At 36.1% G+C, this 25,787-nt stretch overlaps 2 long non-coding RNA genes across 3 annotated transcripts; one reads left to right on the forward strand and one right to left on the reverse strand.

The window, feature by feature from the left end:
* Positions 1-7,278: 7,278 nt before the first annotated feature.
* Positions 7,279-10,175, reverse strand: LOC110793586 (uncharacterized). Its single transcript, XR_002534719.2, has 4 exons — positions 9,977-10,175; positions 9,435-9,560; positions 9,121-9,219; positions 7,279-7,510 (listed from the first exon to the last, which is right to left on the reverse strand). It is a non-coding gene; the product is annotated as an uncharacterized lncRNA (long non-coding RNA).
* Positions 10,176-13,823: 3,648 nt separating this feature from the next.
* LOC110793584 (uncharacterized) lies at positions 13,824-16,521 on the forward strand. Of its 2 annotated transcripts, XR_002534718.2 has the most exons (4): positions 13,831-14,166; positions 15,172-15,391; positions 15,765-16,077; positions 16,234-16,521. It is a non-coding gene; the product is annotated as an uncharacterized lncRNA (long non-coding RNA). The 2 variants fall into 2 exon arrangements; XR_008924394.1 differs by having other exon boundaries at positions 13,824-14,166; positions 15,172-16,077.
* Positions 16,522-25,787: the final 9,266 nt, after the last annotated feature.

A 25,787-nucleotide genomic window follows, 5' to 3' on the forward strand; every position in this document is an offset into this window, starting at 1 on the left:
AGTGACCCCGTCGCCTGGAGCTTCGGGCATCGCCTCATCTAGGACATACTCCTTTTCTTCCTGCATAAGAACTATTTGCAAGTTCCTTTGCCAGTCAAGGAAGTTTTTCCCGTTCAACTTCTCCTTTTCGAGAATTGATCGAATGTTGAATGAATTGTTGTTTGCCATATTAAAAACTACAATTGAAAAGAATAAACAAATAAATAACCATTCACAGTTTCTCTTAATAAACTTAAATTCTAGCATACATGCATAATTCAGCGTTTATTAAGCATTTTATTCAAGTTATGTGTTCCGGCAGGTGTGAATAAAATGATTCCAAGATCCTAAAATCATTGAAGAACTAAGCACAGTTTGTCGACTTAATCCTAGAACATCTTAGGTAAGCAAAAGCCTTTTGCTAATAGTCTAGAAACTATTCTTGGTTGATAGGTACGTCTAAGAACTTATTAGGTAAACCTATCGAATTTGCCACGACATAAAAGGACTCCTTACTTATATCGTTGAGTTTCACCAAAACTAACATGTACTCACAATTATTTGTGTACCTTGCCCCTTTAGGACCAATAAGTAACACCTCGCTGAGCGAAAACTATTACTAGATTGATGTAAAGGATATCCAAGCAAGTGTATATTTTGGCATGGCACCTTTTAACTCAATTTTTAAGTTTGGAACTTAAGGCTCTTACTATGTTGGTTAGATTTTAAGTGAACTAAAATCCTTAATCATGCAACATAATCAAGCTTTTGATCTCATGCATTTTAAGACATATTTAAAACAATAAATAACTTAAAACATGCATAAGATATTTGTGATCTAGTATGGCCCGACTTCATCTTGAAGCTTTGACTTCAAAGTCCGTCTTGAAAATCTCTGTGGGAGGCACCATTTTCTTCAAATAGGATAAGCTATAACTAATTACAACTATTTGATAGTACGCAGACCATATTTGAATTGAAAAATAACTTTGGTGCTTTAGACCAATTACATTCAAATTAATGGTACGCAGACCATATTTTCTATCCTATTTGGGCCATACTAGTCACTTCATAACCTGCAAAACAGTACATATACAATATATACCATTCACCCATTCATTATCATGAATGGCCCACATAGCTGGTTAGTAAAACACATTATGCATCACGTAAACATTTGCAGCAATTAATCAAGGGCACCAATAATCTACCAATTATTCAGTCCTTATTAATTCTAATCAAGTTGTTTTAACCTTAAGGATTTGTAGACCTAATCAAGAGTTTATGACTAAAAGGCGCTCCCACTTAAACCAATAAATTCATATGCTTTACTAATTTTAAACATAAAATTGTATTTCTAGTCTAACCGGAAACATACAAATTTAATTAAAATTTAAAGCTCATATAAATTTATAATTGAATCCAAAAATTTAATTTAATTTCAGTCGCATTTAAATTAATTCATGATTTTAATTTTAGTAAAATAATTAGAATAAATTCCATTTATTATAATTATAATATTCAAAATTAAAATCCAAGAAATTAATTCAAATTATTAATTTTAAAATTAATTAAAATTACGTGAACTAAAATTTTCAAATTAAACATTCAAAACGATCTAATCGTAACGCAAACACCCTACGCGTTGCACGCCCATGGGCCGTACGCACACAGCCATTGCTGGCCATGTGCGCGCAGCCCATGCGCTTGTCGCATAGCTGCTGCTGTCCTATCGCAAGCCTCCGCACAGCGCCCCATCGCACGCGAGCTATCGCTCGCAGTGCGCGCGCGCGAGATCGCTCGCTGGGCGCGCGACATCGCTCGCTGGGCGCGCTGGCTCGCTCGCTGGGGCGCGACATCGCTCGCTGGGCGGGCGACATCGCGCGCTGTGCGCGCGAGCCATCGCTCGCTGGGGCGCGACATCGCTCGCTGGGCGAGCGACATCGCGCGCTGTGCGCGCGAGTAGTGCTGGGCGCAGCGCTCGTGGCACGCGAGCTTGCGCTCGCTGCGCGCGAGGCTGCGCGCACTTGTGCGAGGCAGCGCGCGTTGTGGCGCAGCTCGCTTGCTGCCCACACGCGACTGCCTTGGCTCGCCCCTCGCCCATGCCCATTCGTTCATTGCTCGTGGCACACGACACAAGGCAGGGCTGCTGCCTTGTGCTCGTGCACTACGCCCTTGCTCATTGCATTCGTGCCGCACGGGCGACGAGCTCCCTTGCTCGTCGTCGCATGCCCGCATTATACAACACCCCTTAAGGGTAACACGAAGCGTCCATTGCTTCGTGCGTGCAAGTTATTTGAACGAATCGCATAAAAATTTAAAATTTATATTTAAAATTAATGACAAATTAATAAATAATATTAATTTCATAATTTTAGGGCGAAAAATCGAAAATTTATTATCCAATTGATTTCCGATTGATATGGATTCAAGTCTAGGTCATAAAAATTTAAAATTTATCGTAAATTTACAATTTTTATGGTGGTTTTTAATCATAGGTTTCTAATTAAATTACAATTAATTATGAAAATCAAATTAATTCTAAATTATTCTAATTTTCAACAAATTAATCATAATTACAAATTAGATTGCATAATTAACAAGACTAGGCATTCAAACTTGTTAAACATATGCAGTAGGTCAATCAAAAATTCAAGATTTATCAACAAGAATCGCAAATATTTAATTTAACATCTTAAATTTACGAAATTTTGCATTCGAAAAACTAAAACCTTCGAAAAGTCATAGTTAGGCTTCGAATTTGAGAATTCTGGGTTCGGCATTGACACAAAAATCACTCAATTCGGATGAGTAATGAAGAAACTGCCGAAAAACTGCGTACGTATAATTAAATAAACGCAATTTGCAATTAATTAACAATTACGAAAATTAATCACCCCTTTTAATTCTTGCAAATTTGTAATATTTAACCATGTTCATGCAATTTAGATTATGAAAATAATAAGGGGCTCGTGATACCACTGTTAGGTTATGATTCATATGACAGTTCATAAATCATGCGGAAAAACCATAAAGCCAGGAAACATATTATTTACACATAATCATTTAGCATAGTTTAGATGCATACTCTTTGTTGCGTGCCTTCCCTAGCTGCGCCCGAACCGAACAAGAACAAGTCTTTAGGACTCCAAGTGTCGTCCCTCCGTAGATAGTCCACAGCACGTCCGGATCCGCCTTAAGATTGACCAACTAGAATCGCCCTTAAGGTTCTAATATTTTCGGTTGGGTAGGCAAGAATATTGGCTGATTTTTCTGCTTAAAAATCTTAGTTTTGAATACTTAAAAACTTGTATATAAATAATGACCTCTAGGCCTTTATTTATAGAGTTATGGAAAAGGAATCGCAATCCTAGTAGGATACGAATTAATTGAAATTAGAATCCTACATGAATTCTATTTAATTAATTTATCTAATTAGGAATAGGAATTTAATCACACACTAACTCTTGCAGTTTTAGGAATCTCGCATGAGCACAAACTCACACACACACACGGCAGCCACAAGGGCTGCCCATGCGCATGCGAGCAGCAGCCCATGCAGCGCGGCCCACGCATCCGTGGCCTTGGTGCGCGCTGGGCTTGTGGCGTGCGTGCTTGCTGGGCGATGGCCCGGCTTCGTGCTGGGCCTTCGTCCGGCAGGCCTCGTCCGATGCTAATTCGTACGATACGCTTCCGATTAAATTTCCATTTCCGGAATCTATTTCCGATACGAACAATATTTAATATTTCCGATTCCGGAATTAATTTCCGTTTCGAACAAATATTTAATATTTCCGTTTCCGGAATTATTTTCCGATTCCGGTAATATTTCCGATTCTGACAATATTTCCGTTTCCGGCAATATTTCCGATTCTGGTAATATTTCCATTTCCAATAATATTTTCCGATACGTACCATGTTTCCGTTTCCGGCAACATCTACGACTTGGATAATATTCATATTTCCGATACGATCCATATTTCCGTTTCCGGCAATATCATCGTTTCCGGAGTATTCATTTCTTGCCTGTGACGATCTTAGCTCCCACTGAAACCAAGATCCGTCGGTTCCGAATATTCATAGATGGAGTATTTAATGCCATTAAATACTTGATCCGTTTACGTACTATTTGTGTGACCCTACGGGTTCAGTCAAGAGTAAGCTGTGGATTAATATCATTAATTCCACTTGAACTGAAGCGGCCTCTAGCTAGGCATTCAGCTCACTTGATCTCACTGAATTATTAACTTGTTAATTAATACTGAACCGCATTTATTAGACTTAACATAGAATGCATACTTGGACCAAGGGCATTATTTCCTTCAGAATCGTGTACACTAGATGATTTCACGTCTCTCCACCATGAACTTCTTCATAATTAGTTCCTTAATGCTTTGCAATCCGAGTCGGTCATTTCTTTGTCCGAGTTTTGTATTTTTATAGCTCACTTAGATTTCCAAGAAGAACTTAAAATGGATTCTTCTAAAATATAAGGACTTTGAGGTTGCATCTCAAGATTTTGTAAAGGAATGAGTGAAGTCTCTAGCCTTCTAAATGAATCCATTTGGAATGCTTCATGTAGAGGAGATGAATTTGAGGCTAACTTGCCACCTATGATGCATGACATTGAGCAATTGAGTATTGGGGATTATATATTCCTACTAATTTCTCCTTAAATGAGGGCATCGATGATGGTGATGAAGAGCTTTTTGCTCCATTTTTTTTCAAGTGCTCAAATCGATTCTAATTGAGGGCGAGAGTAAATTTTCCAACCAAAAATATTTTCTTGACGGAAAACTAGGTCGTTACTAGTCTTTCCTAATCAAACAAATTACCTAAACTAATCACTAAACACAAGTAAAGCGACAAGGACTAAGGTGCACTAAATTATGCTAATCGAACAATAAGCTAGGTCGAAAACGAGTTGGAAAGTCAACTAACCAACTAAAGCTAATTAAACTAAACTAAGAAATCAAAGCTAAACTAGATTAGGGAATGGGTCAAACAACAACAAATCAAGGAATGGACATAAAAGAGCTAAAAACGGGGAAGATTTACAAGCACTACATGAATAGGCGTTTTTTTTCACAAATAACTCCAAAATATTAATTAAAACAATTATTATTTTCATATTTTATTATTTAAAATTATTTTATTATTATTGATTTTGATTATTTAAACTGCTGGAACCGGTTATGAACACCGTATTGTGATGTTTTACGTGTTTGAATTCATGAGGATGATTTTAATTAAAACAATTATTATTTTCATATTTGATTATTTATTAAAACTTGGATTTTTAATGTCTAACCTTAATTTTTATGGTTAATTAAGATTAGGAATTTGTTTAAGCTTATTAATGTTGGGGGATTGAATTTTGTTGGGAAAGCGTTAGTAAGACTTTTTAGTTTGTCTACTTTCAGGAATGGAAATGTTGCCATCAAAGTTCTCTAATCTAGGACAGCTAGAGAAATTGGAATGTGAGCCATCAAAGTTCTCTAATCTAGGACAGCTAGAGAAATTGGAATGTGAGCCTCCGCATCTATATGTCAAGAAGATTGAGTTTGCATGTAACTATTTGCTACAGTCAAAGATTTGTCTCCTTTAAGGAATAGGGATGTGATGTCAGAAATGGTGATTCATTGCTTGACTTATAAGACTCGACTCCCTATATTGCCCTTAAGAATCAATTTAGAGATATACATTGCCTCCCCTCTTCATAAGAATTCGAATCACATCACGGCCAAAACATCCAACAATTTCTTCTCAAACAGTAATATATCCTCATTCCATAGTGGGTCAACAACAGAACATCCAAACAAAGAAAACCACCCAAAATATTCACATCTTACAAAGTAATGGTACAATTATGAAAACCTTAATACTTTTACAACAAAATTTGAATAAAAATCAATCGACATCGATAATACAAATACGACTATCCATATTCAGCCCTAACCACGTTGGTGAACTGTAGAACCGTGTTGGTCTAATGGTTTGTAGAACAACGTTGGTCTACAGGTTTGTAGAACCACGTTGGTATACAGTAGACCCGCATTGGTCTACAGGAGACTAACTTTTCTCCCCCTTCGTGAAGCTAAGATGGAAATTTCAAAGTTATGCACCGTACTGTAGGCCGGATTGATATTATTCTCTTCTTCCTTGCCTATTCTACTTCAATTTCGTTTTAAAATTATTTTATTATTATTATTATTATTATTATTATTATTATTATTATTGATTTTGATTATTTAAACTGCTGGAAACGGTTATGAACACCGTATTGTGATGTTTTACGTGTTTGAATTCATGAGTATGATTTTAATTAAAACAATTATTATTTTCATATTTGATTATTTATTAAAACTTGGATTTTTAATGTCTAACCGTAATTTTTATGGTTAATTAAGATTATGAATTTGTTTAAGCTTATTTATGTTGGGGGATTGAATTTTGTTGGGAAAGCGTTAGTAAGACTTTTTAGTTTGTCTACTTTCAGGAATGGAAATGTTGCCATCAAAGTTCTCTAATCTAGGACACCTAGAGAAATTGGAATGTGAGCCTCCGCATCTATATGTCAAGAAGATTGAGTTTGAATGTAACTATTTGCTACGGTCAAAGATTTGCCTCACTTAGGAATAGGGATGTGATGTCAGAAATGGTGATTCATTGCTTGACTTACACTACAAGAAAATTCACTTACAGAGGCAACCCATAATTGGCTCTAAAAACGAGCATGTAGCCTCTAATGAATTTTTGAAGCAAAAAAGTGGATGCCTCTAATTAGTCCGTCGCTAATTAGTGGTTGCCTCTAAAGGCCCCTTTGGGGGCAATATGATGTGTTGCTTCTAAAAGCAAATGGTTGCCTCAAAATATAATTAGAGGCAAATAATATATCTTTGCCTCAAATTATAATTAGAGGTAAACACATATTCTTGCCTCAAAATGTAATTAGAGGCATTTGTATATTCTTGCCTCCAAATATGATTAGAGGCTAACATATTCTTACCTCTAAACATATTTAGAAGCAAGATCAAAAGTTGATTCTAAAGACATATATTTAGGGGCAACCATATAATTTTAGCTCAAAATATAATTATAGCCAAATATATATGCCCCTAATGATATTTAAATGCAATTTAAAACTTTCGCCTGGTTTTTATTGAAATTTTTATAATATTTTTCATTATTTAGTTTATTTGGCATTATTATATATCTTGCTTCAAATTACACAATTTTACTTCATACATTTCTAAGTACAATCACTTATAAGAAGTAATCATGAAAGAATAGCAAAAGTAAACCAAAAAAATTATTTTTATTATTAACTCCAAAAGAAATGTATCTATAAATAATTAAAGTCATTACATATGTAGTGCCCCTGAAAAATAAGTAACTGACGAATTATTAAGATGAGAAAAAAATTCATTTATAAATAAAAATCTAAAAATACGATGTTATTCTCTCTACCAGCTTCCAATCATCTTCCTGCACCCCTCAAAATTTTCCATGTATCTACAAACGGGAAAATCTGCAACAAAAAAAAGAAGCACCGACTTTGTGTTAGCTTCTGTACAACATAATCTGATCACCTAAATGCAAACTTATACTAGAAGAGAATATAGTAGCAATTAAAAATAAACGAAAAAGGATATGAAAAACAAGTACATTGAGCGCAAATGACTTATAAAAATGGGCCACGCTTCTAGCTACTACTCTCCAGGGTCAGACTGTCAGACTTAAAAAAAAAGACACAAAATTCAACATACTAACATGGAAATCAACAATCTAGAAGCCACAAACAATAATTTCAGTACAACAGGTAAGAAACTGCCAGAAGAGATCCATCAGCCAAGCGGCCCTAGTAAACTTTTCCAAATCCACGTCGGCCAACAATGTTATTGTGGCTAAAATTATCACTTGCAACATGCAGTTCTTGAAAGGGAGAACCTTTTAAGTTGTCCAAGGTGAACTTCTGGATATTATTCTTCAGCTGCAGCCAGTGAAATTATAACCTTAGATTACTATGTCGTGAGTTTTTAATGTCAACAGAAGCTATATTTCAAGTTTCCTCTAACCTGACACGTCAAAGAAATGATCCTATGGTTTGCTCTGACGACACCAAGCAGTGAATCTTTTACAAGGATATGATCACCATTGTAGTATGTTAAACTTTAGTTACTTAGGAATAGGGAGAATAAGCAGTCAAATGGGTGCACGATTTCAAGTAACTTATTACTTAATAATCTAGCACAAAGTTCCACACATCATATTATGCACAACTCTGATCTATTATATTATAGTCTTCCAAACTACCTAATTAGTTGTTTTGGGCGTAGATTTATACTACCTACACTGAGTATGTGTAACTGATTAGAGAATATATCGAGTGCTTAATTTTGATCAAATAAAACAAGTGTAACTCAATGAAATAAGGCAGCATTATATTGTACAAGGCACATGAGAATCTCAAATACGATAAAGTATCACAGCATAAGACACATGACAATCTCAAATTCAAACTAGAATGATCTCATTCAAACCAGATTGAATTGAATTAAGAATTCCCAGCAAAATTAAACTAAACCTAGAAACGTGATATTAATTCAAACATGAAAAACCAAAATACCTGCTTCTCAGGACTCAACAAATGCTGCGGTCAAGTAAAAAACTGAGCAGGTTATAAGTCAAATGATCAGGTTTTACACATGACCAGGGCATTTGCAGTTCAGTTTTTTTTTTCAGTTCGAATTTTCATGTATCAAATTCTCGGTTTCAAAAAGATTGGAGCATATTTGGAACTTTGGAAGCTTTTGAGGTTTTTCTACTAGTGATCATAAAGTAATGAGAAATTACAAGCAACAACCCAGAAGTCCACTTGCAGCAGGATGACAACAACTCAAAAAGTCAAAAGCTAGTACTGTTTTATTTTTATTATTATGGCAGCTAGTACTTCAGTAGCGATAAATCTGTTCTCAAACCTAAGCTTCAAGTTAAACATGTTTTTATGCATTCACAAAGATAATAACCCTAAATTTTTCAGCAATGGCTTAGCTACATATCCTAAAGTCCAAAGCTTAGGTAACCAAAACAACCTTAAATTAAAGACAAAAGTAATCAATAAAAAGATTGAAACTTTACCTTGAGGTCATCTTCAACCTTAGTACAAAACTATGAATACCATCAACAATCTCCTTCAAAGGCGACATAGTCGAATATTTAGCTTCATCCCAGACAAATCTACCAAAAGAAGTACAAAACACTAATCAAATTAACCAAACAAAGCTTTGAATTCATAATCAACAACAACAACAACCAAGCGTTAGTCCCAAAATTATTGGGGTCGGCTAACATGAACCGTCATAAGGAACCGTATGCGGAAACGCAAAGTAATAAAGGTATGTTTCTAAATTCATAGTCAAACAGTCAAATACAGATCCTTCTGAAAACCCCACCTATAAGATAAGAATCAATAGGAACTCCATCAACCGTCAAATCACCACCATCAACGCCGGAAGAGTTCTCCAGTTCATCGATCTGACGCCTGATCTTTTGCGTCACACCTTCACAAACGCATTCGCCTAAAAAAACCGCCAATCAAATTCAATAACCAAAAAATCAAAATTCAATCACATTGTAGAAAATATCGATTGGGAAATCCAATTCAGATTTAAATTGAGACTTGTAGGCAGAACTTATTAGGAACCCAAATCAAATTTCTAAAACCTAATCAAAAGAAAAACCTCATTATAAATACGCTTTCAATTAGCAATGAAAATTGCGAAAACGAAAAACAAAATAGCAATTAAAATCCCTAATTTAACAATTGGAGTAGCAAAAACTTAAACAAAACCACAAATTTAAAAGCCCTAATTTTATCGATCAAAATCGCGGAACACTATAACAAAGAATTTCGAAACCTAAATTTCAACAATCAAAATGGCAAATAATTGAATAAGAAATCTAACAGAACAAAATCCAACAATTGTAAACTTACTTGGCGAAAATTGAAGAAATTCGAAGGATCGAACTTGAAGAAGGTGAGAATCGCAGAGCAGAGATAATATCCATGAGGAGGGAGAAAATTGAAATAAGAGAGAGAAAGGAGAAAGAGAGAAATGGATTTGAACGAAGTCATTCACAGATTACCAAAGAACCCTTCATTTTTTTATTTGATCAGGTGAAACATGAGCTCTTGGATTAAATGGATTGGGAGGCTGAGATTATACATATAAAATTTTAACATATATTAATAAACTGACTAGAGAGACATATGCCTTTTTATAGGGTTTTGACTAAGTCCACACAAAATCACAAAATTAAAAAAAATTACTGAAAAGTCAAACCAAGTCAACATTGGCCTAAAATAGTTTTGCACAAACTAATAACGCCACATGCTACGTGTAACTCTTCTTCATATCAATCCACTATTCAAGTTTTATTAATTCAGATCGATCAAGTATTCAAGTTTTATTAATTCAGGTCAATCAAGTATTCAAGTTAAGTTCAGTTAAGTTCAGGTTTAGAGGTTAGGGTTTAGGTTTTTAAGGATTTTGGCGTAACTTGTTTTTTATTTCTTTAAATTATAATAATAACAAGCCCAAACTAAAAAAAAATTATTTTTTAAAATTAAAATTTGAGTGAAAAAATCAAGTGTAATCAATTCAGATCAATCAAGTATTCAAGTATAGGCAGTTCAGATCAATTTAATTAACTTCAGGTTTAGGGGTTAGGATTTAGGGTTTTAGGGTTTTGGGTTTTGGCGTAAATTGTTTTTCATTTCTTTCAATTATAATAATAACAATCCCATATTCAAGGATGTAAACTAAAATTTCGTATTATGTTATATTAAAGTTTAAGTGAAAATTTTCAAATTTAATCGGTTCATATCATTCAAGTTTAATCAGTTCAAATCAATAAAGTATTCAAGTTTAATCAGTTCTAATAAGTTCAGTTAAGTTCATGTTTAGGGGTTAGGGGTTAGGAGTTAGAGTTTTAGGGTTTAGGATTTTGGCGTAACTTGCTTTTCATTTCTTTCAATTATAATAATAACAAACTCATATTCAAGACTATAAACTAAAATTTCGTATTGTTTTAAATTAAAATTTAAGTGGAAATTTCAAGTTTAATCAATTTAGATCAATCAAGTATTCAAGTTTAATCCGTTCAAATCAATCAAGTATTCAAGTTTGATCAGTTTTAATAAGTTCAGTTAAGTTCAAATTTAGGGGTTAGGGGTTTAGAGTTTTGGCGTAACTTGTTTTTCATTTCTATCAATTATCGTTGTAACAAGCTCATACTCATGGCTATAAACTAAGTCAAAATAAGTTAAACTAAGCTAAAAAAACATACGTTAGCTAACATCAACTTATTCACTTGAATATGATGCACGTGTCAAATTAGATCATTAATTAGCTTAAATAACACATATAATAACAATTCAATCAAGTTTAAATGATAATAAATTAAATCAATTTTAGTTAAAATAACGTAATATTCAATTTTTCAATAAAATTATATCCATTTTTTAACAAGTTCAAATAGAGTCAGCTATGTATTATACCATTTTATTTCAAACAATCACAGACAACAAAACGAGTCAAAATTAAGTTATTCAACTAAGTTTTTGGTCAAATAAATTCCAATAAGTTTTTATATTTCTAATTCATGTCATATAAGTTTCAGTGAGGTCCTATAAGTTTACTCTCCTACAATCAGGATTGAACAAGTCCATTCAGTTCCTATAAGTTTTAATTATATTCAATCAGACCAATCGGATAAGTTACATATAAGTTTAGGTGTTATAATGTGAACATAACACATGAACTCTTAGATCAAATAAGTTTAGGTGTTATAATGTGAACATAACACATGCACTCTTAGATCAAACAAATTAAGAATGTTTAAGTACTCAATTGAATAAGATCCAACGAATTACTCTGTATAGCATTAGTTTAAACAACTTGAAAAAGGATGAACAAAATACGAATAAAACATGAACCTTTTTTAAGGAAAAAATTAGCCCATTAATAAAATAGTCACACGACATCTACAATAGAAATCAAAACTTACAAATACAAAACAATTTGGATCAAACAAAATTCTAATCCGGCAAAACCACGATCGTTGTAGATGAGATCTGACAATGATGAATACCCTCTTTCATGTCGTTGTTTGATACAACCTTCAACGAGGGGCTCTTTCGATCTGTTGTAGCTTTGGTATTGAATTAAATCTGATTCAATTGATTGTAGACGTAAGAATGACATCCGTTGTAACCCCGCACAAATCTTCATCAATAAATCAACTTTTCCTGCGAAATTAAAAACATGGCCCGAACTCTCACAAGGAGAGAGATAAAACCCAATAAATGGGTACAGATAACCCAATAAATGGGTAAAAAAACTCTCCAATAAGGAGAGAATATAGTTTTTATTCCGAACATGAAATCAAAAGTTATGAAAAACAAGAAAAATAGGGCTTACCATCAACCTAATGGTTGGTGGTAGCCCCTAGAAAATTAGGGTTTTGAAAGAGGAAGAGAGAAAAGGGAGAGAAAAAAAGAGGAGGAGCGACGAAGAACATCCGTTATTAATTGTATGTTTTTCTCAAAACAAACATGAACCTTTTAGCGCACCCTACTTTTTAAAAATTTTAATTATAGTAATATCTATATTTTATAAGCCAGCTCCTGAGGTTGACTTCTTTGGTGACCCATGTGAAATACTATCTACTAGATTAGGTCCCGTGTAAGCACGGATATTATAATATTATAATTTGACCAATTTTTTTTAAAAAAATTTGATTAACAAAGAATTGTTCTAAAATAAAGTAGTATGCAATATAAAAGATTTTGATAGATTCTCAAAAGATTAATAAAGTTTTAGTCAAATATACTGATTCTTTTTCCATAAAATCACCAGTAAGTGACACGTGTCATTTGTGGTGTCTGTTTTAGTATAATGTAATAGATAGATGCTACCCCATTAAATAATGTTAATAATATATATAAATATATAATATTATTTCACGGAATATTTGTTGTTCCTATATTTGAAAGTATAAAATTATAATATGCATGTACAATATAACATGCATAAACATTAGTAAGATCGATAATTTTCAGTGTATTAAATGAAAAATTTAAGTGAGAAATGGCCTTCCAAATACAATAAATAACAAATAAAAAACCCACCACTGTTAATAACAAATTACAGTACTCCGTAACAACTACTCCCTCCGTCTCTTTTTGTTTTTTACGTTTGGTATTTTTCACGCGTTTTAACGACTAACTAGTTTTTGGGCCCGGGCGATGCCCCGGGTACTACATTAATGATATTCACATTTACTTATATGTTTTTTTTTTGCAATGATAACATGAACATATATAATAGCTTAGTGGTAAAGGCTTTAATCTTTAAACTCAAGGTCAAGGGTTCAAACCTTATGCAAACCATGTTTGATATTTTTTTAATGTAGATTACATGCAGCGAACCACCCATAAGAAGGGTGCCACGTGTCACATAAACTTTCTTTTAAACGCCTTTTAATATATAGTATAGATTAATGTGTATTGAGATTTTTCTAAGTTTTTCATGTAAACGAGGAAAATTACGTTTATTTATAATGTTTTCACTCTTATCAAAATTATGATATCGGGAAATGAGAAAAAGTTAATGTCTTTATGGAAAAATGTGAGGGATTAAATGACTCAATTGATTTAATTGGTTAATATAATAATTGGGTACAAATTTTGATAAAATATTAAATTATTTATGTGATAATATAAAAGGAAACGTAAAGAACATTTTGAAACACCCAAAAAAAAAACGTAAAAACAAAAAGAGACGGAGGGAGTAACAAGTAAGCGGCGATGAGATTTTAGGAGCCTATGACTCTTCATTTTCCATTTTTTTTTATTCCCGCTGCAACTCCCGCGTTTCGATCAATCCCACAATTCAATTAGGCGGTAATTAAATTTCAGGAGCCCGCTACCAAGAGGGGTTTTCAATCAAAAACCTAATCTATAATTCATTCCAATTTTTAAATATAGGGTTTATCTTACTAAAACCCACAATTATCTTTCCCTTAACAAAGAAATACGATTTTTCCATGGTGTAATCAGAAGATGAACTTGCAATTGATGAACACCTAGAATGGAGTCTTGCTGCAGTTGCCAATCAACAGGTAACTACTACTACCTTATTTGTTTGCTCTAATTTGGGTTTGTTAATCAATTATTTTGTTGCAATCAATAAATTTCAAGTGCAATTGAATTCAAGTATCCTGTTTGTAAATTTTAGTCGAATTCGGTAGATTTAGCATATGGGTATTGTCAATTTCGCTTACACCTGAAGTTTACCCATTTTGATTAGGTGGGAAGAGGGCTTAGTTTGATGCGATTAGATAATCTCCGAATTGTTGTGGCACGAAAATCGCCGTGAATGAGAGAAGCCTAATATAAATAATGTTATAAAACTGTTCAATTTGCAAAACTGAAGGTGATTCAGACCTGTAGAGGCTGTAAATTTGTGTACATAAATTAAATATACTTTACAGAAAAAAAGTATCTTACTTTTAATCTTCACTGATGATTTGAAAGATGTGATTAACTGAAGGTGATTCAGACCTGTAGAGGCTGATTTACATTAGAAGGTTCAATTTAAATATTCAAGTAGTAATTTAGGATAGAACTGTAGAACATACTCTACATTTGGTGATCAAATCTTGTTCTTTTCTAGTAGTTCAGTTAAGGTCAGGTAGGTCCAATAGTTAAGTTAACTTCCGATTCATTCAGAACAGGGACTCAAAACTATAACACCGGCTCTTTGTGTTGATCACAGTCAAGGATGCTAGAGCAAAGCTTGCATTCTTCAAGGTTTTGTTGTTGCTGTTGCTGTTGTATCTGCTATTTCTGTTGCTGCCATTTGGTCCATCTCATGTACTTGGTTTATGCCGTATGAACTTATAATGACTAGTATATAGAAAATTATGCATGCATATATCCGACTTCTTTTGTTTTACCTCTTCAAACATTTCAACTGGGTGATACAGAGTATAGGTTTCATAAACTTTTTATCTATTGTTTGATGAGTTTGCTGGTTAACATGGAAATATTTATCATGTCACATGTGACCTTTCTTTGATTAAGCATTCAAATATCTGACATTGTGCTTCTCTTTGGGACTGCAGATTCAGCATCCAAGAACACGTTTGGATAGATTTGACATGGTCATCACTCCTCGTCATGATTACTATCCTTTAACTTCTCAAGCACAAGAGAAGATTCCTTAATTTCTTCGATCATGGATTACTGCATGTGAACCACCTGCTAGGAATGTGGGATGTTCCCTTGGCTGGATGTCATTAATTAATTTGCTTTTCCTAAATTTTGTTAGATGTTGCAATTTAGGTAAATTTCTCTTTTCAATAGAATGTTGAAATTCATACCATGAGTTAAAAATGGAAATTGAGAAACTGTCTAACACGAGCACCCAGTAAGGTAGACGTGGCCTATTATTTTGGAGCACAAAGTATATTATTAGCTATTCAAACTTGGAGTATCCATTATTTCTGGTTTCCAAAGACTGCTAATGTTTTAGTTCTCATGTGATGCAGTATTGTTTTCTGTTTTTGCTATACATTTCTTTTAACTTATTTTGTGTAATGGTTTGCATTCTTGTTTCTATGGTTACATAATATGCTTTTATCTTTTCTGTTTAGAAATCTTATACATGTCTGTAACTCTGTATGATAAATAACATAGGAAACTGGATTTATGACAGAAACTCCAGGATTAGTTTTACACCGCCACTGAGGAAGGAGAGGGCCAAGAGGCTCCCAAGAGAGACCAACTAGCCAGCAGTATCACAGTTTCTTCTAGAAGGCATGTGGTCCTTGCGGATGGCACTTATGCCACTCAAAGTGCAGCCTTGGAAACTGCTATTTCTCCCCCTACCTTGGTTCAAGGGTCGTTGGCTACTCAAGGAAAATAGATGCGACTAGAAAAATATGGCTTCACTCTTGCAATGAAAGCTTTATTGACATGCTTCCAGACAAGTAATTCCGTGAACCGAGAAGAGAAAAGCCAAGGCTCAGGTTTCTCACTTTGTCTTTTGTTTGTTTGGGAAACAGGTCAATAGATCATGTTAGCCACACCCCAAATGTTAAAACTGATTTACTTAATATTCTTCTGATATTTAATTGTCTTTTTGAGCTTCTTATTGAACGGTAAATTTTATTCACATATTGCAGGGAAAATGGTTCCTCCAAATGCAAAAGTGGTTCATTCCAATGAGATCTTCCAACCTTCATTGAATCATTGCTGAGATCTAAAAGGAACTATGTGCCCCCTCAATTACTTGCAAAAGGACATGTACAAAGCTTAGTACAATTGTATTCTTTCCAAAGACAAGCTTAATAATGTTAATTCCATTGTAATCAAGTACGAAGTACATAATACATTCATACTCCTGTATCATAGTTGTAGTTTGTTTTCATTGATATCATTATGTCACATATATCATTCCCTTTTATACCATACCCTGCATCCCCTTTTTGGATTCAGAACTTGGTCCTAATTATTAGTAGAATTATGTCAAATATCGTGTAATCTCGTATTATTCTCATTAATAACACACGTATATATAGTACAACTCAGTTACCTAAACCCTAGGTACACATTAAGTAACTTACCATAGTTAGGACTCTACAGAATATTCACAGAATAATATCTAATATCTTAACATATCTTAACATCCCCCCTCAAGGTGGAGCATGTAGATCTCGAATGCCCATCTTGTTCAAAAAAAACTCAAATTGCGCCTTCCCCAACGCTTTGGTGAAGATATCTGCTAACTGAACCTTCGTCGACACGTACGACGGACTAATGATCCCTTCCTTGATTGCATCTCGAATGAAATGACAATCTGACTCGATGTGTTTTGTCCTTTCATGGAACACCGGATTCTGTGCAATATGCAACGCAGACTGACTGTCGCAATACATCCTCATGCCTTGGTCGTGTGTCACCCCCAAGTCGCGTAGTAGTTGTTTCAACCACTTCAACTCACACGTCAGAGCTGCCATCGATCGATATTCTGCCTCAGCAGACGACCGAGAAACAGTATGCTGTTTCTTGGTCTTCCAAGAAACTGGCGACATACCAAGTGACACAAACCATCCAGTCACCGACCGACGCGTCATTGGACACCCTGCCCAATCCGAGTCGCACCACCCCTCCAACTGCAACGCACTGTCCGACCGAAGTAGTATACCTTGACCCGGACACTTCTTCAAATATCTCACTACTCGCAAAGCTGCTTCCCAATGTGCCTCCTTTGGTGCTTGCATAAATTGAGATAGGACATGTACAGAGTAGGCAACGTCTGGTCGCGTGACAGCCAAATAAACCAGACGTCCGATCAGACGCCTATACTGCTCACCGTCCAACAGGTCTGGCCCGTCTGCCAATGCCAACCTATGATTCTGTTCCATGGGAAAGTCCACAGGCTTTGCTCCCAACAATCCGGCCTCTGAGATGATGTCGAGGGCATATTTTCTCTGACATACATAGAACCCTTGACTACTTCGTGCCACCTCTAACCCAAGGAAGTACTTCAGAGCCCCGAGGTCTTTCATTTTAAAACACTCCTTCAAGTATGCCTTAAAACTCTCAAGCGCACACTTGTTATTGCCTGCGATAATCATGTCGTCCACATAAATGAGCACACTCAGCTGCAACGTACCTTTAGACAGAGTAAAGAGCGAATAATCGGACAGCGACTGTCGAAATCCATAGTGCGTCAATGCCGTCGACAACTTCTGGAACCAACATCTAGGTGCTTGTTTCAACCCATACAACGACTTTCTCATTCGACACACTTTGTCAAAGTGATTCTTCTGGAATCCAGGAGGAATCTTCATATAGATCTCTTCCTCCAAGTCACCGTGCAAGAACGCATTGTGGACGTCCATCTGATGCACGTCCCACTGTTTGACAGCTGCGACAGCTAGGAAAGTTCGAACTGTCGCCATCTTCGCGACGGGAGCAAATGTCTCATTATAATCCAACCCTTCCTCCTGATGATTCCCTAAACATACCAATCGAGCCTTCAGTCTCAACAAATTCCCATCCTCATCACGCTTCTCAGTATACACCCATTTACTCCCCAGTGCTTTCTTCCCTTCCGGTAAATCTTCCAACGTCCATGTCCCCTGTTCCTCCAACGCGTCGATTTCAGCAGCCATTGCCTGACGCCACCCCTCATGCTGCATCGCTTGTTTAAAACTCTTAGGAACTTGCCCTTCTTGCAATGCTGCTATATAATGCCTGTGCTTTGATGAAAAACGCTCATAATTAACAAAATATGTGATAAGATAAGGAGTACCTGAGAGTGATGACGCCGTAGGTGTTTTGTCGGAAGTACTATATTTTTCCCGTATTGTATGTATCACACAGTCTTTCAGCTTTGTCGACGGAAACTTCGCACGCTTCCCCCTTCCTAACTCCGTATCCTCCACACACTGCCTTGTCTCACTCTCGTCACTACCCGTCGTCTCCTCTACACCTGTCTGTGAGGAGACGACGTCTGAATCCACTCGACTAGGTGTTTCATGTTGTTGTTCCTCCCTCACAGGCGACGACACTCCCCTGTCGTCGCCACTGGTCAATGACACCCCCTCATCAGCTCCCGGATGCGACAACACTCCCTCAGTATCACCTGTAGGCGGCGACACCCCAGCAGTATCACCTGCAGGCGACGACACGGTCTCAGGACCCGTAGTCCCACTCTCATCCAAACTCCAATGGTCAAGCCCCCCATGACCATCATGCACCAGTGGCAACACATCCGATTCATCTACAAAAGGAAACGTCCCTTCATGAAACTTGACATCCCGTGAGACGAAGAACTCATGTGTCTCTAGATCATAAAGTTGCCATCCCTTCCTGCCAAACGGATAACCCAAAAACACACATCGGCGACTCCGAGACTCAAACTTATCCCCTTTACACCGGAGATTATATGCATAACACAGACACCCAAACACGCGGATAGGCACATACGATGGTGGTTTACCAAACAACATCTCATAAGGTGTTTTATTGTCAAGGATCGGAGTAGGTGTACGGTTTATCAAGTAACAGGCGGCCAAAATACATTCCCCCCAAAATTTTATTGGAAGATTTCCTTGAAAACGTAACGCCCTCCCAACATTCAAAATATGTTGGTGTTTTCTCTCGACTCTCCCATTTTGTTGAGGCGTCCCAACACACGACGACTCAAACAGAATCCCATGTTGACGAAAATAATTTTGTAAGCAATTGAATTCAGTACCATTATCACTGCGTACTACTCGAAGGGATCTATTAAACTGCCACTTAATCATGGCAACAAAATTAAGAAATGTCGATGCAACTTCCATTTTATTACTCAGTAAATAAATCCACACACCTCTAGAATAATCGTCAACAATGGTAAAAAATACTTTGCCCCACAAGACGAGGGAGTCTTGTAGGGTCCCCATAAATCAAGATGAACCAATTCAAATGTGCGACTAGCACGACTAACACTAACTGGAAAACTCTCCCTACATTGTCTCGCCCGCGGACATACATCACAAATTGTTTTATTCTTCCTAATCTTATGACTCACATGAGGAAGTAACTGCAACACTTTTTCCGACGGATGCCCCATCCGTTGATGCCACAAGTCGACCACACACTCCACTGCTAGCACACGAACCTTTGGAGCCCCACGGAAAAAATATAGTCCTTCCTGTCGATCACCTACGCCAATCACCATCCTCGTCGAGCGGTCCTGAAGAACACACATTTTGTTAGTAAATTGAGCAGCACAATGTAATTCGTCACTTAATTGAGTTACAGAAATTAAATTGCAGTTCAATTTAGGCACAAATAGAACATTATCGAGGACGAAACCATCCTCCAAGACCACCGAACCATATTGGTTTGAATTTGCAGGTTGACCGTCCGGCAACACAACCTGTTGATTTCTTGATGTCTTGATATTTCTCAGGATTGAAATATCACCCGTCACATGACGTGATGCCCCACTGTCAACAATCCATCGTAAATCAAGATTACCTTGCAACTTGTTTGAAGGTCGTGACAAGATGTCAACTATTTGCTGGACTTGCTCCTTCGTCACCCCAACAAGCTCATGATTGGTTGTCATCACTGCACCCTGCGATCCGTCTCCACTCGTCACAGTGGTTGTCGCCCCTCCTGTGGCATTGCTCACGGCATTGGCACGAGCGACACCACTGGTCGACGACGCTGCCCCACGAGCTACTCTGCCTCCTCTAATCGACGTCCTGCCTCCTCGACCAGGCCCTCGTCCACCTCGTTTCTTCTCATCCCACCATTCAGGAAATCCAATCAGCTGATAACAAGTTTCTTCCTCATGACCCTCACGATTGCAATGACCACAAAATCTGCCACTGACATCACCCGACCTCGACCGAGCCTTAGTCTCGACCTTGAACGCCATGACACTCTCCGGACCTCTCGCAGCCTTGGCGCGCATGGTCTCGGTATTCATAACCGTCTGGTACGCCTCGTCGAGTCCTGGCAACGGCGATCGTGCTAACAGTTGTGCACGAATGGCTTCATAGTGATCATCCAGGCCAATTAGGAAATAGTGCAGACGATCTTCATCGTGAATGTCCCCCACCTGCTTCGCTATATTACACGTACAACCCGCACATACACACCTGGGAACTCGTGCATACTGTACGTACTCCTTCCATACCTTCGACAAGCGGCCATAGTACTCCATGACGCCCTCAGACGTGCCCTGCTTGCAACCACTCAGAGCCATCTTAATATGGCAGACCCTGGTGCCCGACACGACGCAGTACCGCGTCCTCAAATCACCCCACAACTCGTGAGCAATATCAAAGTCCTCCAGATTCGAACGCAAACTCTCGTCAATGGTGTTTGTGATCCAAGACACCACCATCGAATTGACCGCAATCCAATGTTTCATCTTCGTCTCGTCCGTAATGGGCTCCTTCACAGACCCATCAAGAAAACCAAATTTGAATTTTGAGATCATCGAGCGACGAACCGCTTTGGCCCACTCATCGTAGTTCGACGCTCCTCGAAGTTTTACAGGGGTGATGACAATACCGGGGCCGTCACCTGACCCAAGATAGTAGTCCAGATCGACGGCGGCGGCGATTGTCTTTTGTGGTGGCTCCTCGTCATTACCCATTGTTATGCCCTAGGAATTTGTAACTCCTCAGAACGCAGTACTCAACAAGCGAAGGAATTCGCTGTTCTCAAACTCTCTCAAACTCGTGCGGAAAAAAAATCTAGGGTTTTTAACCTAGGCTCTTGATACCATGTCAAATATCGTGTAATCTCGTATTATTCTCATTAATAACACACGTATATATAGTACAACTCAGTTACCTAAACCCTAGGTACACATTAAGTAACTTACCATAGTTAGGACTCTACAGAATATTCACAGAATAATATCTAATATCTTAACATATCTTAACAAATTATAATAACAAACTAGTGACTCAAAAAAGGCATAGAGCTGCGATATCTGTATTCTTGTGTCATGAATCTCATTGTTTAACATTCTTATTCTTTTTCTATTAGGATGAAAGCTTGCCCACTTACAAGGTGCATATTGCTTAATAGTTAATCGTTAATGTGTATCTATTAACGACGATTCCTTAGTTTGTCGTTAATTATTAACAAAGAACCCTTTATTAATTTTTAACAACGAACATAAAAGTCATAGTTAAGTGTAAACGACAAACCGATAATTCGTTGTTAACATTTAAAGCCAATAACAACAAAACCTGTTACAACGAACACAAAGACGAATGTTACCGTCGTTAAAGTTTTAACGACGAAATATTTCGTCATTATATGTCTTTTTTCTAGTAGTGGTATATATTTTATAACCTTAAATGCTTTTCTGAAACAATTTTGAAGAAAATTAATAAAATAAAGTAGAAAAACATCAAGGAAATAAGTCAAAATATGTCAAGTGTTTTGGCATTATAAAAACAATCTACTTGAATGACAAAAATAAAAATTATATGAATGGAAAAATCATTGATTGATTATTTTAAAAACACATTAATTATTCAAAGGATAATTATTTTCTACCAATTATATATTTCTAACAAGTGTATTTTACATGATGAAAGGTGCACTATTTGTGGTGTCTATTTTCTACAAAATAATAGTATGATATCACTCTTAAAAGTTAGAATTGTAATACTTCGTATATATTTACTAGTGCCAAAAAAAGCTTTTCGGGGCAATCTAAAATTAACTAATGCTAAGAAAGGCTTTTAAAGGCTACCTAAACCTTACAAATGCAATGAAGAACATTTACGGGAAATCTAAATTTCGTTAATCCTAAAACGAACTTTTAGAGGCAACCAATACATCACTAATGCGAACAATGAACCTTTAGGGACAACTCAATTTCAACAATGCTAAAAATAAGTTTTAGAGGCAACCATAACTGTATTGATGCTAAACAATACTTTTTAGAGGCAACTTAAATTTCACTATTGCTAAAAGTAAGTTTTAGAGGCAACCATTATTGTATTAATGCTAAAAGGTGTTTTTTAGGGGAACTTAAATTTCATTGATGCTAAAAAAAAGTTTTAGATGCAACCAATATTTCATTAATGTTAAAAGTTACTTTTAGGGGCAACCTAATTTTCATTGATGCTAAAAGTAACTTTTAGATGCAACCATAATTAAGTAATGCTAAAAAGCATATTTAGAGGCCAAAAAAAATTGATTGTCTCAAGGTGTTGCCTCTATATGTAAATTTTCTAGTAGTGTTATAAGACTCGACTCCCTATATTGCCCTTAAGAATCAAATTAGAGATATGCATTATGAGGATGGTACCCGTAATATGTTTAAGTATGTACTCGTCATGGTAGATGGAGGTATGAAATGGAAGCCATGACCACGATTTTAGATCTTGCAGAAAAGAGCTATGAGGATGGTAGGTTTGTGGAAAGTCTAGGTCTAGATCATTCGGATGGGGATGATGACATATATGTTGCTATGAATGAGGTTGTGGATGAGGATAGTGATGATGATGTGATTGAAATGGAGAATCCTAATCCTATTATTCCTGAACCGCATGCTGATATCTCTAGTGATACTGAGGTTGAACCTGAATATATTAGGGAAGGGATGATGAGTGGATGGTGAAAATATGAAGTTGAGTTTACACATGAAGCTTTGAGTATTATACCAAAATAAGTTATCAAGAATTAATCTGTCAATAAGGTTGATGATATCAATGAATGTTAGAAATTCGAAAAGAATTATGAATGATTGAGGAATGCAATGGAATTAAGAATACAAATCAACAAATGAGCTAAGTTGGAACTAAGTTTTCTGTGAGCTAGATTGTTTCTGATAAAGGCACGCTTGATGGCTTAGCATTATCCGCAAAACCCGAGGTTTGTCGACTTAAAATATAAGGGATAAGTAACAAAGTCATATGTCTAACGATGTATTTCTAGTCACGTGATTGGACTCGAACCCATGCAACGAACGTGGTCAACGAAGTTATTTGACGTAAAAGAAAATATTGAAGATCGAAATCAAAACGAATCGAGTAATGAAAGAAGCCCAATACCAAATGAAAGCGAAGTATCTTCAAATAGTCGCCTAAGAACGATATGATGTACGAATCACTATGATTTCTGTGAATGTGTAATATATCAACCATGCGTTTGATCAATTGGTTAGCGTTTGATCAATTGGTCTGTAAATGTGTAATGTATCAATTGGTTGGCGTTTGATCCCCATTTCCTAACTTGTTTATCTTTGGTAGTTAGTTTAGTTAAATAAGTTTTAGTCGCTTAGTGATTTTTCTAAAACCCCGTTCCGACCAAGTTTATCGATTGATTAGCATAAATTAGCGCACCTTAGTCCTTGTGGATTTCGACCTATACTTATCGCTTTACTTGTGGTTAGTGATTAGTTTAGGTAATTTGTTTGATTCTTTTTATTTTTTTAAAATTTTGCAAAAATATGTCAACTATTTGTATCCGTCAAAATGATGAATCGTGTACACTAGATGATTTCACGTCTCTCCACCATGAACTTCTTCATAATTAGTTCCTTAATGCTTTGCAATCCGAGTCGGTCATTTCTTTGTCCGAGTTTCGTATTTTTATAGCTCACTTAGATTGCCAAGAAGAACTTAAAATGGATTCTTCTAGTATATAAGGACTTTGAGGTTGCATCTCAAGATTTTGTAAAGGAATGAGTGAAGTCTCTAGCCTTCTAAATGAATCCATTTGGAATGCTTCATGTCAAACAACAACAAATCAAGGAATGGACAAAAAAGAGCTAAAAACGGGGAAGATTTACAAGCACTACATGAATAGGCGTTGAATTCACAAATAACTCTAAAATATTAATTAAAACAATTTTTATTTTCATATTTTATTATTTAAAATTATTTTATTATTATTGATTTTGATTATTTAAACTGCTGGAACCGATTATGAACACCGTATTGTGATGTTTTACGTGTTTGAATTCATGAGGATGATTTTAATTAAAACAATTATTATTTTCATATTTGATTATTTATTAAAACTTGGATTTTTAATGTCTAACCGTAATTTTTATGTTTAATTAAGATTAGGAATTTGTTTAAGCTTATTTATGTTGGGGGATTGAATTTTGTTGGGAAAGCGTTAGTAAGACTTTTTAGTTTGTCTATTTTCAGGAATGGAAATGTTGCCATCAAAGTTCTCTAATCTAGGACACCTAGAGAAATTGGAGTGTGAGCCTGTGCATCTATATGTCAAGAAGATTGAGTTTGTATGTAACTATTTGCTACAGTCAAAGATTTGCCTCCTTTAAGGAATAGGGATGTGATGTCAGAAATGGTGATTCATTGCTTGACTTATAAGACTCGACTCCCTATATTGCCCTTAAGAATCAATTTAGAGATATACATTGTCTCCCCTCTTCATAAGAATTCGAATCACATCACAGCCAAAACATCCAACAATTTCTTCTCAAACAGTAAGATATCCTCATTCCATAGTGGGTCAACAACAGAACATCCAAACAAAGAAAACCACCCAAAATAATCACATCTTACAAAGTAATGGTACAATTATGAAAACCTTAATACTTTTACAACAAAATTTGAATAAAAATCAATCGACATCTGTGAGGGGGTCGAAAAAGCGCGGGGCTAATGCGTGACCTTGTCCCTCGTGGGTGTGACGATTCTTTTTATTCAATCAAGTGAAATTGGATTTCCTGTGAGTATACACCCAATTGACTAGTAATATAGGAGTCGCCATTCAGTTTTTAACGACAATGAGAAAAACTGACAAAACCCGGTTATCGTGACATAAAGGGAGTGCAATTATGTTTGACCACGACGGCCGTAGGTTCCCTTGTGATCCCTGGTGTGGGGACCTCTCAATATACACCCGCAAGGTAGAGATTGAGGGTTTGGGGGACTGTAACTACCGAGAGGAGTAATTCGCTCATCGATAACTCCAGAGGCAGGATATCCTTACTAACTCAACATAAATAATTGAAGGGACATACGTTAACTATTAAACTAATCTGAATTAATTTTAGCAATATGCAACATATAATACTAATCCGATCGTGATTATCTGATTTAAATAGCATTAAGGGACCTAGCATGATAATCCGATTTCCCAAAAATATTATATTTGTTAGGCGTGATAGAACAATCATATTAGGTTAGTTTAACAGTTCATAAAAAGGGCAAGGAAAGCAGTT

Source organism: Spinacia oleracea, chromosome 6 (assembly GCF_020520425.1).
Source record: "Spinacia oleracea cultivar Varoflay chromosome 6, BTI_SOV_V1, whole genome shotgun sequence".
Taxonomy (NCBI): domain Eukaryota; kingdom Viridiplantae; phylum Streptophyta; class Magnoliopsida; order Caryophyllales; family Amaranthaceae; genus Spinacia; species Spinacia oleracea.